This window comes from Condylura cristata, unplaced genomic scaffold (genome assembly GCF_000260355.1).
Source record: "Condylura cristata isolate star-nosed mole 26May11 unplaced genomic scaffold, ConCri1.0 scaffold00002, whole genome shotgun sequence".
NCBI classification, from domain to species: domain Eukaryota; kingdom Metazoa; phylum Chordata; class Mammalia; order Eulipotyphla; family Talpidae; genus Condylura; species Condylura cristata.
The window spans coordinates 15,943,218-15,966,352 of record NW_004567103.1 but is presented as its reverse complement, the minus strand read 5'-3'; the positions used below and the strand labels follow the sequence as shown (position 1 = coordinate 15,966,352).

The 23,135-nt window shown below is 35.8% G+C and overlaps 1 protein-coding gene across 1 annotated transcript in view; it reads left to right on the top strand.

Annotated features, from left to right (window-relative positions):
• The window catches only part of SPAG16 (sperm associated antigen 16), a 678,503-nt gene that overhangs the window by 624,472 nt on the left and 30,896 nt on the right, over positions 1-23,135 (top strand). The gene's annotated exons all lie outside the window — the stretch shown is intronic.

Below are 23,135 nucleotides of genomic sequence, written 5' to 3'. Positions count from 1 at the left end.
GATAGAGAAGCAACCCAAAGGAATAATATTAGCTTCACTGGATGGGATAGACACAGCTCAAAATGAAAAGAAGCATTTGAATCCCAAACATTTGTGGAAAGGAAGCAGGCAAAGAAAACAGCTCAGCTGCAAACTTAAGGTACTCTCTATATAAAAAAAAGAGGAATGAGAGGGGGGAAACCAAGACCCCAGGAGCTGAAGAGTCCTGGGGAATCACTCCCAAAGGGACAAATCTGTGCCTAAGCAAGGAACTGGTAACATATATTCTACTGAATTTCATGATCACTAAGAACCAGCAACTTCTCACACCTCACTTCTTCCACCTCTTTGAGGCAGTTGGAGGGAGAGGACGACCAGACAAGATATGTGTTTGTTCATAGGGTATCGGATGAACAGGAGTGGTACTCTAGAAACTGAACCTACTGAAGAGCCCCTTTCACATATAGATATGATTCAAATGATAATCATGAAACAATCCAAAGTCATACTGGGATGAGGTGTTGGGGAACAAGATTCATTAAAGGAAATCAGAGTATTTTCCATGTGCAAGAAAATTATTTGGGACCAGAGGGTAGACTCCAGAATCCACCATAGTTTTTAATTATGGTCAATAGTTCTTGAACATTCCTTTAGTTAAGCGGCTAGATCAGATTCTTCTCCTACCTTGCAGTGCTTGTGTCTGCTTTGAGCACTACAGTACAGGTACAACCAGTACTTGGTTCCCAAGACAAGGTCATAGAAGGATGCAAAGCTGCTACTTCACTTCTTTTGAGTACAGAGGTGCCACATACTAAGCCCAAATAGCATGAGAAATACCAAGCTGGAGAAGCCAGGCATAAGTGCCCCATCACAGTTGGGTCCAGCCCAACTGTGAATTTATCAGTCTTACACTACTTATCTAGTGCTTTTTTTTCCTATTTAAAAATCACTGTTCTAAGGTTATGAAGATATTTTCCTATTTTGTCTTTCACAAGTTTTATTGTTTTTTCTCTACAATTAGATTTACATTGCACATGATCTATTTATGTATACTGTACTAATTACACACAACCAAAATTATTACTTACGTGTTGTTAATATTGGAAGCCCTCCTACTTTATTATTATTCAACATAACTATTCTTGATTATTTTCTTTCCCATATATATTTTAAATTAAGCATATGAATATAGGCATAAATGCTCAGATATACAAATACAAAGTCATCTTGGTCTTCTCATAATGATCTTGTAATATATATATCAAAAGGGAGAAATTGACAGCAATACCAGGGTCATCATCTTCCACACCCCCTCATACTCTTGTTACCTGCCTTCCATTCCCTTAGTACTTTGTTGTTTCTGCTATCCACATGGACCAGACTCCTATAAGTGAAGCCATGGGTCAAACAAGTAAATAAGTGCTTAGAATCTTTTTCTTCCTCACGTTTCTTCAGCAGAAAATAAGCAAAATGAAAAGAACTGGAAAGTAAGAATTAAAATTGTCCTCAGTAACAGAAATGATTATGTAGAAAATAAATAGACTGATGGGCTAATAGAATTTCACTTAAATGGAATCATACCGTGTGTCATCTTTTGTGTAAGCCTTCTTTCTTCTAGCATTGTTTTTGAGATTAACCCCTATAGTTACAAATATCAGTGGTTTATATGCACTAAATGTGTTGTATGAGTATATTATGATCTTTTATCATTTTTTATTAATGGGCATGATCTTTTTATCATTCTTTTATTAATGGGCATCTGGGTCTTTTCTAACTTTTGGCCATTATAAGTTATGAATTTTCTTATGAACACATATTTTGCCTTCCACTGAAATAAATTCATAGAAGTAGAATTGTGTATATTCTTTATATCCCCACCAGCAATGTATGGGAATTCCATTTGGTGCACCTCCTCCCAACATTTAGCATTGTCAGTCCTTTTAGCTTTAGCCATTCCGATGAGTATGCATTGCATCTCATTGGTTTTCTGATCAGCATTTATTTTGTGACTAAGAATGATAAACACTTTCATATAAATAGGTCATTATATCCATCCTTGGAAATGTCTGCAAAAATATTTTGCCATTTTTATTGGGTTGCTTTATGAAATTATAGAAGTGCTTTATATAGCGAAAATAAATCTTGCAAATATGTATATTGTATTTTCTATGAGTCTTTGGTCAGTATATTCATTTCTCAACAAGTCTAATTTATCAGTGTTTTCATTTATAATTATTTTCTAAGAAAAATATCATCCCTTAGGCATAATGTTCTCCTTGTTTTCCACTAAAATCTTTATGGGAATTGCTATTTCCCTACATATAAAATATGTCCTTTTCCCCTACTACTTTGAGGATTTTTCTCACTAAGATTGAAGTGTCAGCAGTTTCACTCTAATGTGGCTTAGTGTGGTTTCCTTTTAATGTATCTTGATTAGGGCTTACTAGGTTTATTGGATCTGTACTGTGTATATTCTGATAAATTTGAAAATTTTTCAAACATTTCTTCAAATACATTTTTTTTTTACCCTATTTCTTTTCTCTCTTGGGGACTCTAATTACACGTACAGTAGACCATTTGTTATTGTTTTGTAGGTCTCTGAAACTGATTTAAGGAACATCATTTTACTCTGTTCTTCAAATTGGATAGCATTTATTGTTTTCTCTTTATATCTTCTGCCTCTTTATATCTATCATTGCCACTCTATTGTTACACCTATCTACTGAATTTTTATTTCAGATGTTGAATTTTTAGTTTAGTATTTCCCTCTCTAATACTGCCTAGTAAGCAAACTTCAAGAGGAACACCCTGAGTGAATTGAATGTTTTATGTCCCTGTGAGAAATGTATGAATGTTTAACTCCCACCAGTGAAATCCAACACCTAGAGGTTATATATCATTGGCAGGAAAAGAGAAAGAAGTCCAGGTTGGTAGTGATCTCCGCTTCCATTTACAGAGACAGTGGGACATGTCCCCTTGGTCTAGATGTCATCTTGAAATGTTCAAATTCATCTCAAGAAGGACTCTGCCTAACAATCTCATGGAGGTCAAAACATGACCCCCAACTTAGTAATGACCTAATGGAAGCCCAGAGGCTAAAGCAAAATTTGTTTGCAGCCACTAGGTGTACAGGAAATGCCAGATAAGTGGATCTACAGTTGGCAGATCTCTGTAGCAGGAGATCTCTAAGGAATCTCCAAGGGAACCCATGAAAGAAAACCCATGAGTTCAGCTTGACACTGCCCCAGAACATCATCTAAAAGAGTACCAAAAGTAAGGAAATAGAACTGAACAAACACCACTCCTCCACCACAGCCTTCGAGCCTGTTGCAAGTTTGAGCTGCATGAGGAGAGACTCATTAATTAAGTGAAAACAAGGATTTTCATTTTATACAGGAATGAAGATAAACGATTGATCGGCTAGAGACTTTCTTGTAATCTAACAGTGACTTGAATAGCTGTGAGATTTCTCTAGTATTTCATTTAAGAGTTGGGGAAGATAGCACACAAAGCAAATTTGAAATTATGAAAGGAGAAAGAAGACTGGTACCTGCTTTTGTGTGTATGTATTCCATAGACCTGTAGAATGCTTTTATCACTCTGTCAAATTATGGCCATACATTATCTCTTCATTGTATATTATCTCCATCTATTACTCAACTTTGTGTTACTCTGCCTATGTAATGTAAATTATATATATACACATATATTGAAGTATTCCTGGCAACACATGAAATAATACTTTTAAATGTATGTATTCTATTTACATCAGAAAAAAAGCATCACACATAATAGATGGTATGTAAATTAGTATTTTCTGGTAAGTACCCCAGATTTTTTAATTGCATCCTTAAAGTTATCACCATTTTTAATTTTACTGATTTGACACATTAGAGTATCTTATTGTCCTGTATTTGAAGGATAAATCATATCTTAGTTCCCTTGATTAAGTGGCATACTTGAGAGTTCACAAATGCTTCCATAACATTCTCCTTAAAGGGACTCTGTCTTCATTCCTACTTTTCCCAATCTTTGAATCCTTTCCCATATTCAGTTCTCAGTGTTGTAACATTTTCACACAAGAAAATGATTTTCTAATTTTCTCTGTGTGTTTGTCACTTAATCTTTCCTACCATTTCTTTCTTTTCTCATTTTTCTAAATTGCTTAAGATATTTTAGTCCCCCTTAGGTTTTTATTTTTTCATATGGTATCTTAAACTACTTTTTTTTCCAAATCCTGGTAAATCCATGTGCTTTTGTCCTTCCCTTTTTATTTATATTTTTGCCGTTCTACTGCTGGCTATACAAAACTATTACATTCCCTCACTTTTTATGCTGCCTTCAAGCTAATACGTTAGCATAGTTTGTCATTAAATTTGCTTTCAATTATTATAACTTTTATAGGGACCCTTTAGGATAAATCTGTTAGTGCAGCACCACCCCATATCATCAGTTCTCTTCTATGATTCCAGTTCTAAATGGATATATTAGGACACAGTCACTTCTATTATTTTGCTCTATACAAATCTTTTAATATGCTTAAAATATCACTTCCATGTTCATTCATGCCTTTCCTAGTTTTTTTTTATACAAAAAGCTGTAAATACTTCACATACAAATATTCATGAAATCATCACCAGCTTCTTCACCAGAAATGTATTGTCACCTCCAGAGGTGACACCTCCTGCCCCCACTGGATGACTGAGCTGCTGTTTCTCCTCCTCTCCCATCTCCTGCTCTTCTTTCTTATTAAAACACTTACATAGGCTCAACTACCTCAGCAAAAAATAAGTATGTAATATTGTATTGCTAGCTATTCATCTGACATGAGACCTCCCTCCCCTCAGTCCCTAGCAATCACCATTCTACTCCTATACAAGTTGACTTTTAAATTCATCATGTAAGTGGAATTGTGCAATGTTTGGCCTTTTTTTCTGTTTATTTTATATAATATAATATCCACTGGGTTCATCCATGTTATTGCAAGCAGCAGAATTTCTTGGTCCTTTATTAAGGAATCCTAAATTCTCTTTGTAGAAATGGAACTTAATCTAAATATTTAACTGTCAGTTTTTCTTAATGTATAAAACTCACGCTAAAGCAGGAGAAATGACAGGCAAAAAGAGGGAGGGAACTTTACTGAAAAGCTGAAAATCAAGCTGATTAATTTGACATTTTTTAAATTTACTACTAATTATATTTAAAATTACTGAAGGAAAAAATCAACTCTGATTTAATTTTTGAAATCCTGTGATAACACCACATATAGAGAGATTGCTGTAATAAATTTCCTAAGCTTAACAACCATGCTAGGAAGATAATCAAGGATTTAAAAAAAAAGTCACATTTCCAAATCTACAATTTAGGATTTAAATTGTAGAATGTTCCAGTACCCAGAATCTCTGCAAAGATGTGAGCACCCTTGATGAAGGTATCAGTAAATTCATTCTTTTCTTCGAGAGTCCGCAGATCAGATACTCTTTATCAATTAAGCCCTGCATTTCACAGATAACAGAATACCTAGTCAGTCAAAGATCAAATGTTAATAGGCAGATTTAAATCACCCAGTAATGAAAGATGCAGTTTTTCATTAAGATGTAACACCTACCTTAAAATTTTAAGATATTTAAAATTCCTCTAACTCTCAAATTCTCTTTAATCATATGAAAATCAACATGTTATTTACATGGTCAGCGATAGCCTGTAATTATAGTTATTATAAGAAAATACAAACCACTAATTTCTAACCTGCTTTTATGACATTGATTTTTTTAAAAGATTTATTTATTCATATGGAACTGGGGTACAGGCCAGAGATGTGGAGGGTGAGAGGATTCACCAGAGACAGAGTGGGGAGCAGAACAGGCAGATCGATGAAGTACACTGCTGAGGGGAGCAGCGGGAGAGTCAGGAGAGGTTTGCCAAGCCCTGTGGATCTCCTCCGGGGCAGGTGGGGATCGAACTCATGCAGAAGCGGCTTTAGCTTCTCAGTGCCGTGCTTTAACCCGCTGCGCCACCAGGGAGGGCCATGACATTGATGTTTTAAGCATCCCAGCATGTCTCTTAGCTGTGTGGATAGTGATAATGAGAACTAAACATCTGAAAATAGGGGGTTGATGGGGGGAACTATCAAAAATTGAATGTGTCTCTTCCTAATTGTGTTCTAAAAAAAAAAAAAAAATACTTCCCTGGAGTATATATGTCACATATTTTGTCCTTTTGAAGAGTCTAAAATTATGGAGGGAGACTTATTCCTTGGTTGGAGTCCATACGAGTTCCAACCTACATAAAATGTAAAAAACTATCAATCTAAGCCTCCTTTTTCATCAACCTTTTCTCTAAAAGTAATAAAGTATTTATCGTAAGACAGAAAAATGAATACTTTTTCATGCTTTCAAATCCACTTTTACTATTTTTTTTCTTTTGGATGTGCTAGAAGTTCCCTGAAATTCTATCTTACATTTGACCTGCTAAATGTAAATTTTAATAATTTAGTATTTGCACGATCACAAATACTATTACTGTCTCAGTTGTTCAAGTTTTTAACTTCCATCTCATACCTTTGTCATTTTCGTTCTGGGAATGTCACTGCTCTGCGCATCCTATGTACTGTGCTTGTGTCTAGTACTCTCCTTTTGCCCACCGTTTTAAAATTCCTGTTACAATAGACATGAGTTCTTTATAGAGTGTGGATAGTGACCCCTGGTCAGAGGTATGATTTGCATATCTGCGCCTGTTCAGTGGAATGTTTTCATTTAGGTGATAGTTTATTTTTGTGGGACAGAAACATTTTAGTTTAATACACTTCCATTTGTTTGGTTTCCCTTGTCATTGAGCTCCAGTCCTAACAGACAACTCAAAAGCCAATATGGTCTGAATTGCCAATATTTTTGTCTGTATTTTATGGTTTCCAATCTAACATGCAAATCATGATCCCATCTTTAATTCTTTTTTTTAAAGATTTATTTATTCATACAGAACTGGGGTACAAGCCAGAGATGCGGAGGGTGAGAGGATTCACCAGTGACAGAGAGGGAAGCAGAACAGGCAGATCGACAAAGTAGGGAGCAGCTGGCGGGCGGGTCAGGAGAGGTCTGCCATGCCATGTGGTCGCCTCCGGGGCAGGCCGGTATCGAACTCATGCGCAAGTGGCTTTAGTTTCTTGGTGCTGTGCTTTAACCCACTGCGCCACCAGGGAGGGCCCCCATATTTAATTCTTATGTATGGTATTAGATGGAGATTTGTCAATAGTTTCGTTCTTTTGCCTCTGCATATTCTCAGCACCATTTCTTGGACAAGCTTTTGTACTTGATTGCATATTCTTGACTCTTTTGTGAGTATTTTTATGTTTTTTCAATTCTGTTACACTGATCTGAGTATCTGATCTATATGTGTGTTTATTTTGATACCATGCTGTTCAGTTTTGTGGTATAGATTGAAGCCTGGGAGCATGACTTTTACCTCCATTTTTACTTTTTCCTCTGCATTGTTTTTGCTATTTGAAGTCTTTTTTCATTTCCAGATAAATTCTATGACTTATTTTGTGGAATACTTCCAATCCGTAAGCATGGTATATCTGTCCATTGTCTTCTTCCTTTTAAAAATGTACAATTTTCATTGCACACATCTACTTACATGGTTGGAACTATTTCAAGATATTTAATTATTTTTATATGATTGTAAATGGGATTTGTTTTCCTGTCTTTGTGCTACTTAGACTCTTGCAAAAAGAAATGCAATAGACTATTTACATGAATTCTGTTGCTTGCTTACTGTATTCATTTATTGTAATAGCATTTTGCTGGAGTATCAGGCTTTCTACCTAGTTATTTAATCTATAAATAATGGTTTATTTTCTTTTCTGACTTCAGTATCTTTATACCCTTTTCTTGTCTAATTGTTCTGAGTAGCACTTCCAACACTATATTGATCGAAGGGATATCCTATCATGTTCTTAATCTTAAAGGATTTCAGATTTTCACAACTGTGATGTTGACTGTGGATTTGTCATGTTAGTGGCCTTTTTAATTTAGCTTTTGTGTTTCGAGACTTTTTTGTATGTATCCTGTTCCACCTGTATCTTTTCTAGGTTTCTGTGTTCAAATTCACTGGTTTGCTTTTCCATTAAGTCTATTATATTTTCATAGGTTATTATAGTCTTGATCTCATTGTTGGGTTCTTCAGTCTGAGTCTGTTAATTTCTTATTGAAAGTTTCAGTTCCTAGCTATTGCAGTTTTGATCCTGAGTACTTTCAGTTGCTTTTTGAGTTCTTTTATACCTCCTTGAGTTTTTCCTGGTAGCCACAATGAAAGTTCCCAGTGGGGAAATTTAATTTTCCATGCCTTTTTTAGTTAATTGCAAAGTAGTAATTTTTTTCGATGCATATCATACTATCTTAAGGTCTCAAGTTCTTGGGGTTATTTTATTTTGTCTGCCCATATGCTATTTATCTTTTTTTCCCCTAAATATGGATTAACAAGTCATAACTATGGTGCTTAACTTTAACTTTCAGAAGGTGGTGCTATGGCTTTATTTTTTATTTTCTTTTTTCTTTTTGGTTACTGCTGGCTGCTTTAGAGCCTCACAAAAGAGGGGCTGTCATGTCAGGAGTTGAGGTGGGGGGGAGGCACAGAGAGGTCTGCTGCTGTTGTGAGTGTACTGATACCCCTCTCTGATATAAGATCTGAGAATCAGTAGTCTAGCTCCTGTCATCATTAATGGCCCCAGATCCTTAGGAGTGGGAAATGTATTCATAATTATTTCTTTATTCCTCCTTGCCAGGGTCCCCACCTCATGGACTACCTCAGTGACTCCACTTTGAGCAGTATTATGTTTGTTGTATATGATGTTTGCAACCATATGTAATAGTCCTGATGACAGCATTTGGGCATCCCAATTTAAATGCCCTCACTGCTCATTTTCTGTGGGCCCAGGCTTACCTCACTATCCAGGTCACTGAGTTGATCAAAGCTCTAGCTCTACTGGGTCATGAGGAATGAACAGGGTAAACTCTAATCTTATTGATAGGTCATTCATAATTTATTATTATTTTTCCCAAAACTATAGACTGTTCTTCCATAAAAGTAAAACAATGAATCTTAATTTTTTTAAAGATTTATTTGTTCATACAGAACTGGGGTGCAGGCCAGAGGTGCAGGAGCAGTGAGAGGATTCACCAAACAGAGAGTGGGGAGCAGAACAGACAGATCGACAAAGTACACATCTGAGGGGAGCAGTGAGCGGGTCAGGAGAGGTCTGCTATGACATGTGGTTCACCCCCGGGGCCAGTGATCGAACTTGTGCTCAAGTGGCTTTAGCTTCTTAGTTCTGTGCTTTAACCCACTGCACCACCAGGGAGGGCCCAATATCTGAATTTTTTTTAGTAAACTATTTGGTCTATCATATTGTCAAAACCAGAGCCTATAATAACAACTACTGAAAGCCAAACAGTCACTGTTATTTTTGCTCACAATACACCAGTGCACTGGGGGAATCTTTATTAGCTATGGTTCCAGGTACTTAAACTTTAGTTGTTGTAGTCTTCTGAATACTAGTAGATTTATTTTATCATACTGTTGTATGGAACTTTCATAATCATGGGAATTGCGAAAGAGGTAAAAAGAGTGAAGTATATACTTCTAACTTGCCAGGCTGATCAGTGGACTCTTTGTTGGGTATTTTCAGTATCCCCCTGATATCCACATCATTGCATACTGTAGCACACTGAGTTTAGAACCATGACCTTCTAATGATAGTATCATTTGTATAAATTTGTTTTTTTTTTTAATTTGTAAAGGAATGGATTAGTTCTTTTTAAAACCTTGTAGAGGTGTAGGGGAGAGGAAAGACCACTTACTAAAGTCTTATTTAAATCACTTGCAGTCCACTACCTATGAGTTGTTTTTATTCTTACAATTTTATAGATAATAACATCACAGTATAAACAGGGCAAACTTGCATCTTCTGAGAGCAGGCATTGTTGTAAGTATTTCACATACCATTTTTATGACCCTTTCAACAACCTGTGGGGTTCCATTTCTATCCCCATTTTATAGATAGATAAATCATCTCAAGATTTCATTTTGCAGGCTTCTATGACCAGTGAGTGACAGATAAGGAAATAGACTCAGGTCTGCCTAGCTCCAGACCTTATGTCCTTTCTGTGTGCAACAAACAGGCTATTCTATTAAACTGAACTGGGTATTTGGGGAGGCAGTATTGTTTGATAAAACAACAACAAAAATTCATTTCTGTGATACTCAAGAGTTAATACAGCTTTGGAGCATAATAGAGAACATTTTTAACAACTGAAAAACATCTAATGCTTTGGCCTTTCAGAGCATTTAATTCTAGTGGCTATGCCTGTCCTGTATTTCTGCATCAATTGCAGATGAACTATTAACTTTCAAATTAGTTGCTCCAGGCTTCTATTTACATTTTTAATAGACAAAATATCAGAGGATGCTAAGACCTAAATATTCAAGAGAATTTTTGAAAGAAGTAAGTGATCAGAGCAATGCCCTATATATCATTAAAGAGTTAATTAAATGTATTAAGGAAAATGTAGTGTCAATTTGCTCTAATTGAGAAAAATTTTGAGGAAAATTATTAAAATCAGACTTAAATGAAGAAGGCTTGTCCTGCATAATCTGCAGGAGACTTGTTTCTGCCACCAAAGACTTTTTGCTAATGAGCTCTGACTTGGTTAAAGTTCCTCTGAGGTAGTGTATTTAGTCTACAATTGGCTTGCTAATGAGCATTGCCAGAACAGAGATTGGTCTCAGGTGCTCTACTCTAAAACAAGCAGGAAGTTTCTCTCTCAAGTGAACTTCTTGAGGAGAACTTGGTATGCAAGTTTACCCTGACAACCTTCTGCTGGCCACAAATCACCCCAGTCGTCATGTCTTAGGACTGGCATAAAAGATAATGATCATTGGATGAGATGATTTATAATTTGGGAGCATCAATCATTTCTCCTTAGTGATTATGCCAGCTAAATAACTGATATAATGTGAGTATTGAAATATCAAAGTCTATTTTACTAGACTTACTATATTTTGGGATATTCCAGTAAAGTACCTTATACTCAAAAAAACAAAAAGTATAAAACATTCAGCATAAAAACACTAAAAATAAACTTTGGGTATTAGCTATGATTGTAGCCTCAATAGACATTGATAAGTCTAGGTCTTCTATAACTTTCCAACTAAGTGCACAGATAGTTTATGAGGATTTTTGGAAGCGCTACAATTTTCACAGAAGCAGGATTATGTAACAATCTTATAATATTAAGAGAAATTTCTGTTTACAGAATATTCTGAAGTTAGATGCAAATTAGTTTATTCTGAATTGTCTATCACTGTTCTTTCATATTTTAAACTAGGCAGCTAGGTCCAGAACTTTTCAAACTGAATGAAATCATTTCAGTATAACAGATATTATAATTTTCTTTTGCTTTATTTTTTTTAAAGATTTATTCATTCATACAGAACTGGGTACAGGCCAGTGAGAGGATTCACCAGAGAGAGTGGGGAGCAGAACAGGCCATCTGATGAAGTACACTGTTAAGGGTAGCAGCAGGCAGGTCAGGAGAGGTCTGCTGTGCCATGTGGTCACCTCTGGGGTGGGGATCAAACTCATGCAGAAGTGGCTTTACCTTCTTCGTACTGTGCTTTAACCCACTGTGCCACCAGGCAGGGCCCTTCTTTGCTTCTTACTAGTCAGCAGCTGCCAACAATTCAGTATCAATCAGTTCATTAAACTGCTCATCTCTGATGTGTGACTTCCTAATTTAAAATCCTATTCACATAGTTATGACACTATTAAGAAATGTAGATATCGGCCCTCCCTGGTGGTGGCGCAGCGGGTTAAAGCACAGCACTGAGAATCTAAAGCCACTTCCGCATGAGTTCGATTCCCGCCTGCCCCGGAGGTGACCACATGGCATGGCAGACCTCTCCTGACCCTCCCGCTGCTCCCCTCAGCAGTGTACTTCGTCAGTCTGCCTGTTCTGCTCCCCACTCTGTCTCTGGTGAAGCCTCTTGCCGCCCCTGAGCCTCTGGCCTGTACCCCAGTTCTGTATGCACAAATAAATAAATCTTTAAAAAAAAAAGATATCAAGTAAATTTGCATTATTAGAATAAGCACCCACAAATATTTCATATCTTCACACAACATATATGTTCTAGCATATATATGTATGTATATATATATATATATGTATATGCATATATATGCATGCATAGGATTTGGTCTGTATTGCCAAGTTTTTATAAAATCATATTGGTTTGAAATGCTAGTCTAATGAACTCTTTAATATAATCCTAGATATTTGTTTTTTTTTTTGTATTTGAGAACTAATTTGAAAGATTGTTTCAGTAGAGATGGCTATTAGAACATTTTTGGAGGTTTGGGAGATTCTGAACTTCTATGTATCATGATATATCTATATATAATATAGATATCAATATTTATCAATCACATAATTCTTATATATGGAATAAATATGTGTATATAGACACACAAGAAAATGAGACATCTGATTGATATATATATGCATATATATCAATTCTAAATATCTATATAGCTATAATATCACCTTTCTTCAACTCCTGCTCTTGGTCTTTAAACACTCAACTCTCAATATACTCTGTAAAACCCTTATTTATCCTACTTCCAGTATTCTTGTAGAGCTCTCCCAAATTCACTTTCAATTAATTTACACTTAAAGATAATTACTTTATACCCTTAAATTGTTTCATTCATATATATCTTCTCTGAGGCTAGATTGAATATGTACCAGGCAATAGATTCCTTATCTTCATGATTCAAGATTTCCCATCTGACTTCTCAAGAAGTGATCATTCAAGATTCCTTATTGTAGTAACAGTACTGAAATCCTAAAATTTCAGTAATTAACCAGACCAGTTTTACTTCTCAGGTACCTAAATACCCACTGTAGGAAGCGAGGTTCCGTTTTGTGTCCTCTTCAGCATCAGACACAGGCCTGGGACTAGTTACTTGTGAGTCTAATGGCAGAGATGAAAAAAATACATCAAAATGTGTCCTTCCATACTTTATTGGTTAAAGCAAATTTTTTTTCAGCCATTCCTATGTAATAGCTTCATCAGCATATTGGTGTCTCTTTCCTTCATGTGGATGAGTCAAAGCAAGCCTTAATGACCAAGCTGGATTCACTGGATAAGGAAATAAATTCCCTCAGGGAAAGATTAGACACTATTGTAAACAATAACATAGAGAAGTATGATCATTACTGCATCTATCTTGGTAACTATACTGCCTAGATGGATATGTTTTGAGATTCCATTATTCACAATTTTTATCAAGGGAGGTAAAGAATCATATACTCTCTCATACTTCTCAAGCCTCATAATCAAGAGTTATGACTTTTCACTGCACCTGGTCAATAAATGGTACTATAACACATGTTTATTACATAATGAGATACAAAATATATCAACTCCCCTCTTCACCCCCAGTTGCAATTTGCCCTGAGTGCATGGAAAAAACACAAGAAAATGATACATGGTATCTGATTTTAAGCAGATTATAATTTTATTGGGAAATTAAAAACAGCTTCTGTTCAGAGCAGAGTGAGATAAATGTTTGGAACCCTTCCTGTGTGCACACACAACTGGAAAACTTGACCTCCCCCAGTTTTCCTCATGTCCTTTGCTAAGTACCTTATTTGTCATCCTTACTTGTCATCCTGCATCCATATCCCTCTTCCAACCAAGGCTGTTCCTTTTAACTCCAAAGCTCCTTGTACTAGAAAACATGACTTATTACCTAGACTTCTCCATTTTCATTCACAACACAAACCACTGTGACAATGCCTATGATTCTTTTAAAATTCTCATTGACAAAAATAAATGGGTATCTTAATAGTTGAATTCAATAACTATATGACCACCCTCACTAGCAAAATCTGTTGACATCACCATATATATTTTTAAGCCATCTCAATCTCTTAGTTTCTGAGAGATTTCATCTGGCCTCAACATATATCTTCCCATAAAATAAAATTTCCATTCTTCAAAATACAATTTAAATGTTGATGACTCCAATAGATCCACATTTCTATAGTTCCCTATGGACATCTAGCATATAATTAAAATTTAATAGTTTGAAAAATGACCTACACACATTCCTTCTTGTTAATTTCTAATTTGATTAATGGGTTTATCATTTCTCCCAATTGAGAAATCCCGAGGCTCTATGAACTTTTTCACTTTCACATATTAATACTACTAAAGAATAAATGTTATGTTTCTTTCACTAAAACATTTCTCTTAATTCTCCCTGCTCTTCTCTGATACTTCTTAACTGTAGTGTTTCTTATAATTATCAATGTCTAATCTATAGCAGTTTCTCAATAACTCTCTGTTGAATATCTTCATTTACTGTGTTTTGGATGTTGTTCCTCCATGTGGAATATCCTATTTATATTTTACTTGAGAAGTAATTCAAAGAATATTTGTTCTAGAAAATGTTTCCTGATTATCCAGAGAAAGATAACTCGACCCTATTTTCTTTTTGTATTTCACTTCTCCATTATAGGTAATATTTGCATACAAATTATGTGATATTGATGTTATTCTTTGTTTTTGCATTGTTTCCCATTAACTTCTTGTGGACAGGCACCAGGCATCATGCTTTTGGTATTCTTACCATCTTTATAATGCTTGCATGAATCAATACATGGCTGGGAGTTTAGATGAATATATAGTTTAATAAAAGCTTCACATGGGAGACAGCATTTGAACAGGACTTTAAAAATGGATTCTATTCTGATATATGAACACGGCATTCTGATTCAACATATATTCTCTAAGAATACCCAGAATGCCATTTCAGCTAAAATTTGGGGATATTTGTATGAAAGATTCATGAAAAAGTAGATTGGAGGACAAATCAGATTATTATGAAGTGCCTTGAATGACAAAAATGTGTATGTTTAATATATATATATATATATATATATATATATATTTTCACATATTCTGTATACTATTTCTTACTTTCCCGTTAGAGGTGAGCTCTGTATGGTTTGAGAACTGAGAGAAATGGTTTATTCAAATTTATAACCTTGGAAGTTACTCTGATTTCAGTATGTCATCTGGAATGGAACATAGGCTGAAAAAGCTATTAGAAAGATATTGCTACAGTCCAGAAAGGAGGAAATGTATAAAGGAAAAAAGAGAGAATGGTAGGAGATACATTGTAAAGGCACCATACAAAGGACTAAGGAATGTGGCTGCTGGAAAAATAAGTGGAGAGAGAATGTAACTGACATTTCAAGCTTGAGTGACAGAGGGGTGTTTCTGCTTTTAACAAGATAGAAATACAAAAGGCAGCATAAGTTTGTGGGAGAAGAGTAAGGGTTCAGTTTTGGACGTAGTGAGTTTGAGGAGCAAATATGAATTTAAACTGGAATATCAGCATTTACTTAAACTCATAGTATTAGTATTGCTTCCCTTTTCCTATTAAATGACTTAGGTGACAGTCATTTAGCAAGGCATTCAAAACCAAACACTGCTGTTAACAGCAGCCTTTCATGAATGACTGCCATGTTGACAGATTGGAAGTTGCCATCCAAATGATCAAAGCAAAAGGCACCAATATCAGTGAAGTCCATAGGAAGATTAAAATATAGTATAAAATTAAGACTTTAAAATAGAAGGGAATTCATGCTTCTGGAGAATTTCGTATATACTATGGAGTAGTGTTGCAAAGTGAGCAACTAGGAAAAACCTGATTTTAAAATTTATTAAAATTATGATTTTTGTAGTATTTCCATTGAAAATATGAAGGTGAATGATGCCCATTTCTCATACTTTATATCATTTGAAATATATTAATTTTACCTGCTGTGAAAAATGACATTCAAAAACAGGATTGTAAGGAGAGATGACATCTTTATTATTCTGTCACATAAAACTAGTTCTTCTCTTCAAGGTCTGTGTCTTTCTAAAAGTGACAGTCTCATGCATTCTATTATCAAATTCTAAGTAGCCTTGATAAAACACCTATAAATTTGTCCTTACAACTGAAAATAAAAAGGAATTCTATAAATGCCTATCAAGGAAAAATGTAAGGAGCTAGTTATCAGAACAACTATACTTGTCAGCTATCTTTAAAAGAATTCATGTATTACTGAAGTTGTAATTATGGTCAGATAATGGTTATATAGCTTCTACCAAAAATCTTTGGTATGACCTACTTTTCAAAACATCATTATCAGAAATATTTAAACAATTGCTTAGTGAAAAATCTCCCAACAGTGTAAAATAAGGTGTGTGTTGTATGAGTGGGTGTGTAGTATGTATGTGTATAGGATATGTGTGGATGGATATAAATGTGTATAGCAAAGAGAAAGCAAAGATTTATACATCTGCAAGGAAATTGAGTGGCCAACTAAAAATTTGGAGTTGAATGAAAATGCATTACATTAAATCTTGTGCATTGTACTATTTTTGCACTGAGTGATGTATGAGTAACTATAATATCAATCAAAACATGGTTTGATTGCTGACTCGATGAGTTTCCACTCACTTTAAGAAAATGATTAAAAAGTAGGGGGAAGGTGACTTCACAAAAAGATAACTAATGGCATTAAATGCCGATTGTGTTCACATTGTTCAGTCCTAGCCATCTGCTGTAACTGAAATTACACTGAACACCTAAATGACCCAGCGTAGTTCAGAAAAACACATTTGTTAGCATGAACACTGCTCCCAAGCAGTTCTTCCTAGCTTGTTATAGTCCAAAGCCCATTGTAAAGTCTTTTCAGATCAAAAGTTTTAAATTTTCCAGCTCAACTAAACAAAGGTGGTAAGGAGAAAGCCATCTTTTATTGCCTTTTTTTTTTTTTTTTTTAAATCCTCTAACTGTGCCTCTTTGGTCTTCTCAGACAAGAGGGAAATTTTGCTAAGGAATCAATGGTAGACAATAGCAAATTGGCAAATATAAATGTCTTATTATCTTAAAAGGTGATGTGAGGGAATTTAAACTGTGATATCATAATGCTATTGTGTAAAAACAGTTAAGAGTTAGGTAAAAATAGCTGTTAAAAAAATAAATTCAAGAGTGGAGAGTTTGGAAGTTGCTCAAACAATTGAGGCTGCCTATAAACGTCACCTGTATTATTGTAAGGCGGACAATTCAGAGATAACAGCACTGAAGCCGGCTTGGTCTCTGAAAAAGCAGACTCTCATTATCCTTGCTTGCTGGAATCTGCATGCTCTGTTATGGGCTGAGGGAATAGTCCCCATGATATTAGAAAAACTCTACATCAAACTTAACTGACTCTAATTAGTATAATAGACTAATGACTTTTCAGTACTTATGATTCTCTTTTGGTAAACAGCTAAAAGCAGGGAAGGCTTCTGTGATTCATGATTGCAAGTATTAGTTCAATAGGGAGAAGAGATGAAGTTTCTGAACTCAAAAAATCTTCGGGGAATGTGGATTAAACTGAAACATGTAAAAATATAAGTTAACATACTTCATTTTTATAGACAAAATAGTATTTTTCCTGTTACTTGTTTTGAGACACATTACCTTGTGATTATAATCTATGTCTACCAGTTCCAGTTCTCTTCAGAAAATTCTGAGTGGATATATATTCCAAATATTTTATTTTTGTTTCCATCATTTTCCTTTGATTTCAGCGATGAATCTCATCCTCATTAATATGCTCCCACAATCCTCTGACCTCTATCTTAAAAGCCAGCATGAGGTAAACATAAGGTGAAGAGCTTTGAAAGTTTCTGTGGGGGTGTGGCAAATGTTCTTTGTAAAGACTGGGATGTCAATAGTGAATGTTTCCTCTTACAGCTTCAACTTCCTGTAAATCCCACTGAGTCTTTCCCTTTGTATATTATGAAAATATTCATCAATCCCTTATCCACATATTTGAAAAAAAAACTTCTTGACCTCCTGTTATATTTTTTTAAACTGCCCATATTTAAAAATTGAATATTAGTTTAGATCTTCTCCACACACCTTTAAACACTGCAGTCTGCTTCCTACCCCATCTTTTTCCTTTTTTTCCAGTCCCATCTGAGTTTTCTATACTTACATTCCTTTTGGCTCCAGTATGTAGTCAAGAAACATATGCCTATTTTCCTCTTTGTTTAATTTAAATTTGATGTTTTCTCATAACAATCCCCCCTGTGTACGCTTTTCATTTCTTTTCTCTGCATGAGGGTAATGAGAATAAATTTACAATATTTTTGTCCACTTCATCCTATCCTACACTATTTGTTTCAAACTACTTCACTATGCTTTGAAACAAAGCTTCTCTGTATCAGCATAACCACACTCTGTCAACAAACTCTAAGCCATCCTTCCTGGTTTTTGCAAAATAAGTTTCTAGCTCACAGTTAAACTTTCTCCATTGTTACCATCATCCCGAGATCTCAAGATGGTCCTGATTTTCTTCAGTCTGAATCCTTGTAGTCCTGTGACAAAATTTAGGATGACATAAAAAGCTTATATAACTGTACCCAAAATTTTTATTGGAATCTTATACTTCTTACAACCTGTATGCTGAAATTTCCATCTCTGCCAGTAGTATCTTAACTTTCCAATTCTCCATCACTCCTAAATCTTCACCACAAGTCCCCAATACTCTTGCATTTCTTTTCCTGTCTTTTGAGTTTACTTTTTAGTTCCACAATGAAATTCCATGATCATCAGCTATTGTGCCTTCTATGGCCGGGATCCTGAGTCCTGATAGCTGCCATTACCTTCGGCCACACCTCCAGCCTTGTGTCAACCCAAGAATTGTCTGAACCTAAAGTTTGTATGGAAATGAAAAAAACAAAGACTCTACTTTGAAGTCTTAAGACCAGAATTTTGTTCAAGTACCTACTAGAATTGTTTAGATGACTAGGGTTTCAGTTTTCTTACGCAAGTTGAAGATAACTCTTCTAAATGATGATTCTGCCTCTGTTTCCTTTGGGATCATCTATATCTTGTTTACTTTCAATTTTCATTTCAGTGCCTTTTTTTTTTTTTTGGTTAATGTTTTTTCATTCTCTACAATAATTCATATGAATTTTTTCTAAGACATATGTTCCACACCTGGTTTCTGATACTCAACAGATGACATGTTCTTTTTTTTTTTTAATCAAGAAAATGTAAATCATCCTAACTCCCTCAAGTTTTCTTCCAAACTATATATTCACCCATGCTATCAAGACAGGAAGTAACACCTCTCTAAGGCCAAGCTATCTTGTCAATAAGATTGATCTTACCTTTTGCCTCCTCTGATTATACAATATTCTATCAATGACTTCTCCTTTGATATCATTAATCTCTTCTCCAGGTAACTTCCTCACTCTACCAATCTAATTCATTCTGTAAAACAAAAATTAAAAACAGACATTTTCATCCTTATATCAGTACTGAAATCTTTTTTCCAAAGGTTAAAATGACCTGGTAAGCAGCAGAGCCTAACACTTCACTTGGTATTTGTATCTTCCACTCTTCACACTATTTCCCAGAACGTGCTTCTTGCTAATACTTCCTGCAACATCTACCATACCTCCTGGCACCCCATTCCTACTTTCCTGACTAACCATATTTATCCATCTTTATCAGCTGTTCCATTCAGCAATAAAAACCACAACGACTGATATTATATAAAGAAATGAGAGGTTTCTGCCTATTTTTCTGTAAGTAGTTTTTAGAAAAATAAGTCACCACAGAATTTTTAAGCTGTCTATTTGACCACTCCCAACCAGGCCTGTACCTCCTTCAGTGTCCAGCGTCACTCCCTTTAGTTGCTGGGGTGCCTATTGCAAAATTGTCTCCTGTAGCACACAGTGACCGTCACTTAAAGATTCAGTTTCCCTAGGAAATCCCAACCTGCCTTTCTCAAGAGCTTATGTTAGAACAAACTATCAAAATAGGATTACATTGTAGAGATGGACAAAGGCATTTTCATTTCACTTTTTTGCTATACCAAACTCCTTGACCTCTTCAGAGCCATTTGTAGCTGAAAGTTTTAACTTCCAGAGCTTCAGTTCCCATCCAGTAGGGTTGTTCCACATCCTTTTAGAACTTTGAAAGGACTTGCATTCTAGCAAAGGACATTGTAAGCTTCATAGACCATGGTGCACTGGGCTAGAGTGACTCACCATGTCTGATCATAGGTCTTCAACATGTAGGGTAACTCAAGATATTCTGATGAGACTGCACTACTGTAAGTAATCTGTGGGGGAATGTCTTTTCCTATGGAACAGCAGCCAACCTAATTATGACACAAGCATGTGTTGTCCATTAGCACACACTCTTCTCTTGTTGTGGGCTCCATGCTTGAGGTTGCCTGTGAAGGTGATCACACCTAAAAACATTATGATGCATGTTGTTTCTTCGGGTGAAATTATGCTCATGCAAAGATTAGGAATCTCTATTATGTGTCTGTATTGTGTGTGGGGGTTATTATTAATCTCCCCTTAATGTTTGAGATACAGCTTGGTCACGTAGGTTCCCTACTAGAGCTATTTTGAATTAAAATTGATACAGCCTTTAGCAGCTTCATGCAACAATCATACCAGTGCTTCTTTGCATACTGGTTAGAGAATCACATCTAAAGCTCGATAGGAATCTAAATCCCATGCTGTTTTATGTTTGCCTCAATAATAGAAATAGTCTAAATAGTCTGTATATTTTATTTCCTTCCCATGGCCAGTGGGAAAAATCGTGACCTCGACCTCAGCTTTCCCTGAATCATATTGACTAACATTTAGACTTTACTATCACAAGCTGCCTTTCCTAAAACAAAATCAAACTACAATGATACAACAAAAGCTCAAAATTAAAAGAGTATTAAATAAGCAACTATCCTGTTTCATGTTATTTAAAACATAGCTCTGGGAATTGTTTAACCAAGAAATTGGGAAAAGGGCAATTTTTGTTGATGATATTCAGTGAGTGCCAAGGCTGATACACAATTCCTTTCTCTATGTTGTTTGCTTATTCATGAATTATATGGATTTCAGAGACTGGATCCCAAAAAGTTACAATTTAGGAAAAAATACTGCTGCTTCTCTGCTCACCCTTCTTCTGTTTGTATTGTTTTATACTAACATGATTCTTAGATAAAAGGACTAAGGCAATGGAACATTGAGGAGGAAAATCTCAGCCCCGCTTCTGTTCTCACTGCCCACCCGCCAGCCAGATAAAAGCCCTAAGATTCTGTTACCCATTTTCCTGTTAAGATTAGAAATTGAAACTGAAATATTCAATTCTGTCTGCTAAAAAATAGTGCTACCTATATTTACTGATATTCTGGAATAGCAAAGCAATATTTAAGAGGTGGGACAACCATGATAAACATTTTAGGTAACTCCAAGTCTATGAGAAATTCAGTTTATATCATAAAAAAATGTAAAATTATGTATTTTCTTATTTATGAAAGCCTGGTGAGGTTAAACAAGCCTCCAGACTAGCATTTTTTTTCAGGCTAGCATTTTTTAATAAAGAGAAATAATTGCTTCAAAAAATTGCTTTCAGAATAAACAATATTGAGGAACTTGGGCAATTTCAGAACACCTTTAATAAAATGTCACTTTCTCACTACCAGTAGATAATATGAAGATGATAGGGAGGTGTTAGAGGCCACAGTAAAAATATAGGATTACATTTCCCTTTTTTTTTTTTAATTTATTTATTTGTGCATACAGAACTGGGGTACAGGCCAGAGACTCAGGGGTGGTCAGAGGCTTCACCAGAAACAGAGTGGGAAACAGAACAGGCAGATGGACGAAGTACACTGCTGAGGGGAGCAGCAGGTGGGTCAGGAGAGGTCTGCCACGCCATGTGGTCACCTCCAGGGCAGGCGGGAATCGAACTCATGCTGAAGTGGCTTTAGTTTTCACTCGCTGCGCCACCAGGGAGGGCCTACATTTCCCTTTTATGATACTATTGATTACATAAGATGTAGCTATAAGTCAGTAAGACTGATTGCAAGAGCCACATATTGTATAGTTAAACCTTATAATATAGCTCATCCTTTCAGAACAAAATCAAATCCAGGATACTTACATGGGGCAAAATTTACAAAATAACCTATTAATTTGCAAAATAGAAATAAATTATTATGCAGGCACTATGTAACCTACAATGCCCAAGTACTGATTATAAATGAGCAGAGAAAACCTTGGCACAAAGCTCCCATGATGCTAGAACAGTGGTCCTCACTTTGTAATTTTGCCTTCTGGAAGGCACTTTAGGAGAGAGGGCGAAGGGAGGGAGGAGGAAGAGCAGGATGATAGGACTTTGCTGTTCTGAAATACAAACTTTATTTGTTTACTTAGAAAAACCTGGCTGGAGGCCAGAGGTGGTCGTGGGGTGAGAGGATTCATCAGAGTCAAGGTGGGGAGCAGAACAGGTGGGTTTCCTGAAATACACAGCGGGCGAGACAGGAGAGTCTGCTGCACCATGTGTGGGTTAGTGCTTTGGCCAGGGATCGAACTTAGGCTGGAATAGGGATAGTGCTGAGAGTTAACTCCTAGGCCCCAGAAGTGCACACTTCAAAGGAGGAGGCTTCCTTCATGAAGAAGCAGAGGTAGAGAAAGCGGGTGATTCACTTCTGATGCATTTTTCCCCAATCCGATTAGTGTTGAAGGGAGAAGAATAACTTGTTTTCCCTTTCTCATAGAAATAGTTTCATAAATCATGATTACAATTGAAATAAGGTGCAATTGTTCCTTCATTTTGCCATAATTCTTTTTATGCACCCTGTGCATAAAACTGGTCTAAGGATATGGAAGCAAATCAACCAGACACAAGTCAAACAGACACAATTTTTACTTGGGAGTTTGTCACTCTAGTAAGAGCCAAAAATAAGTAAAGCTAAGACAAAATGACACAATAAAACAATGAAAAGTCAGTAAACAGCAGTAGCTGGAAGTGGGGCTGAGACTGGTGAAGGCCCCTTGCAAAGTATCTCCCTGGAACTTGCACTAAAGAATTTGGATTTAATCTTAGCGACTTATACACACTGCCTTTAGGCTAACTGTTTTAAATGAACATCCAAGTGTCTGCTTTGCAAGTGGTATACCAGGAAGGGAATCTGGAAATGACTAAAAATATCCAGAGTGATTTCTTTCTTCAGATGCAA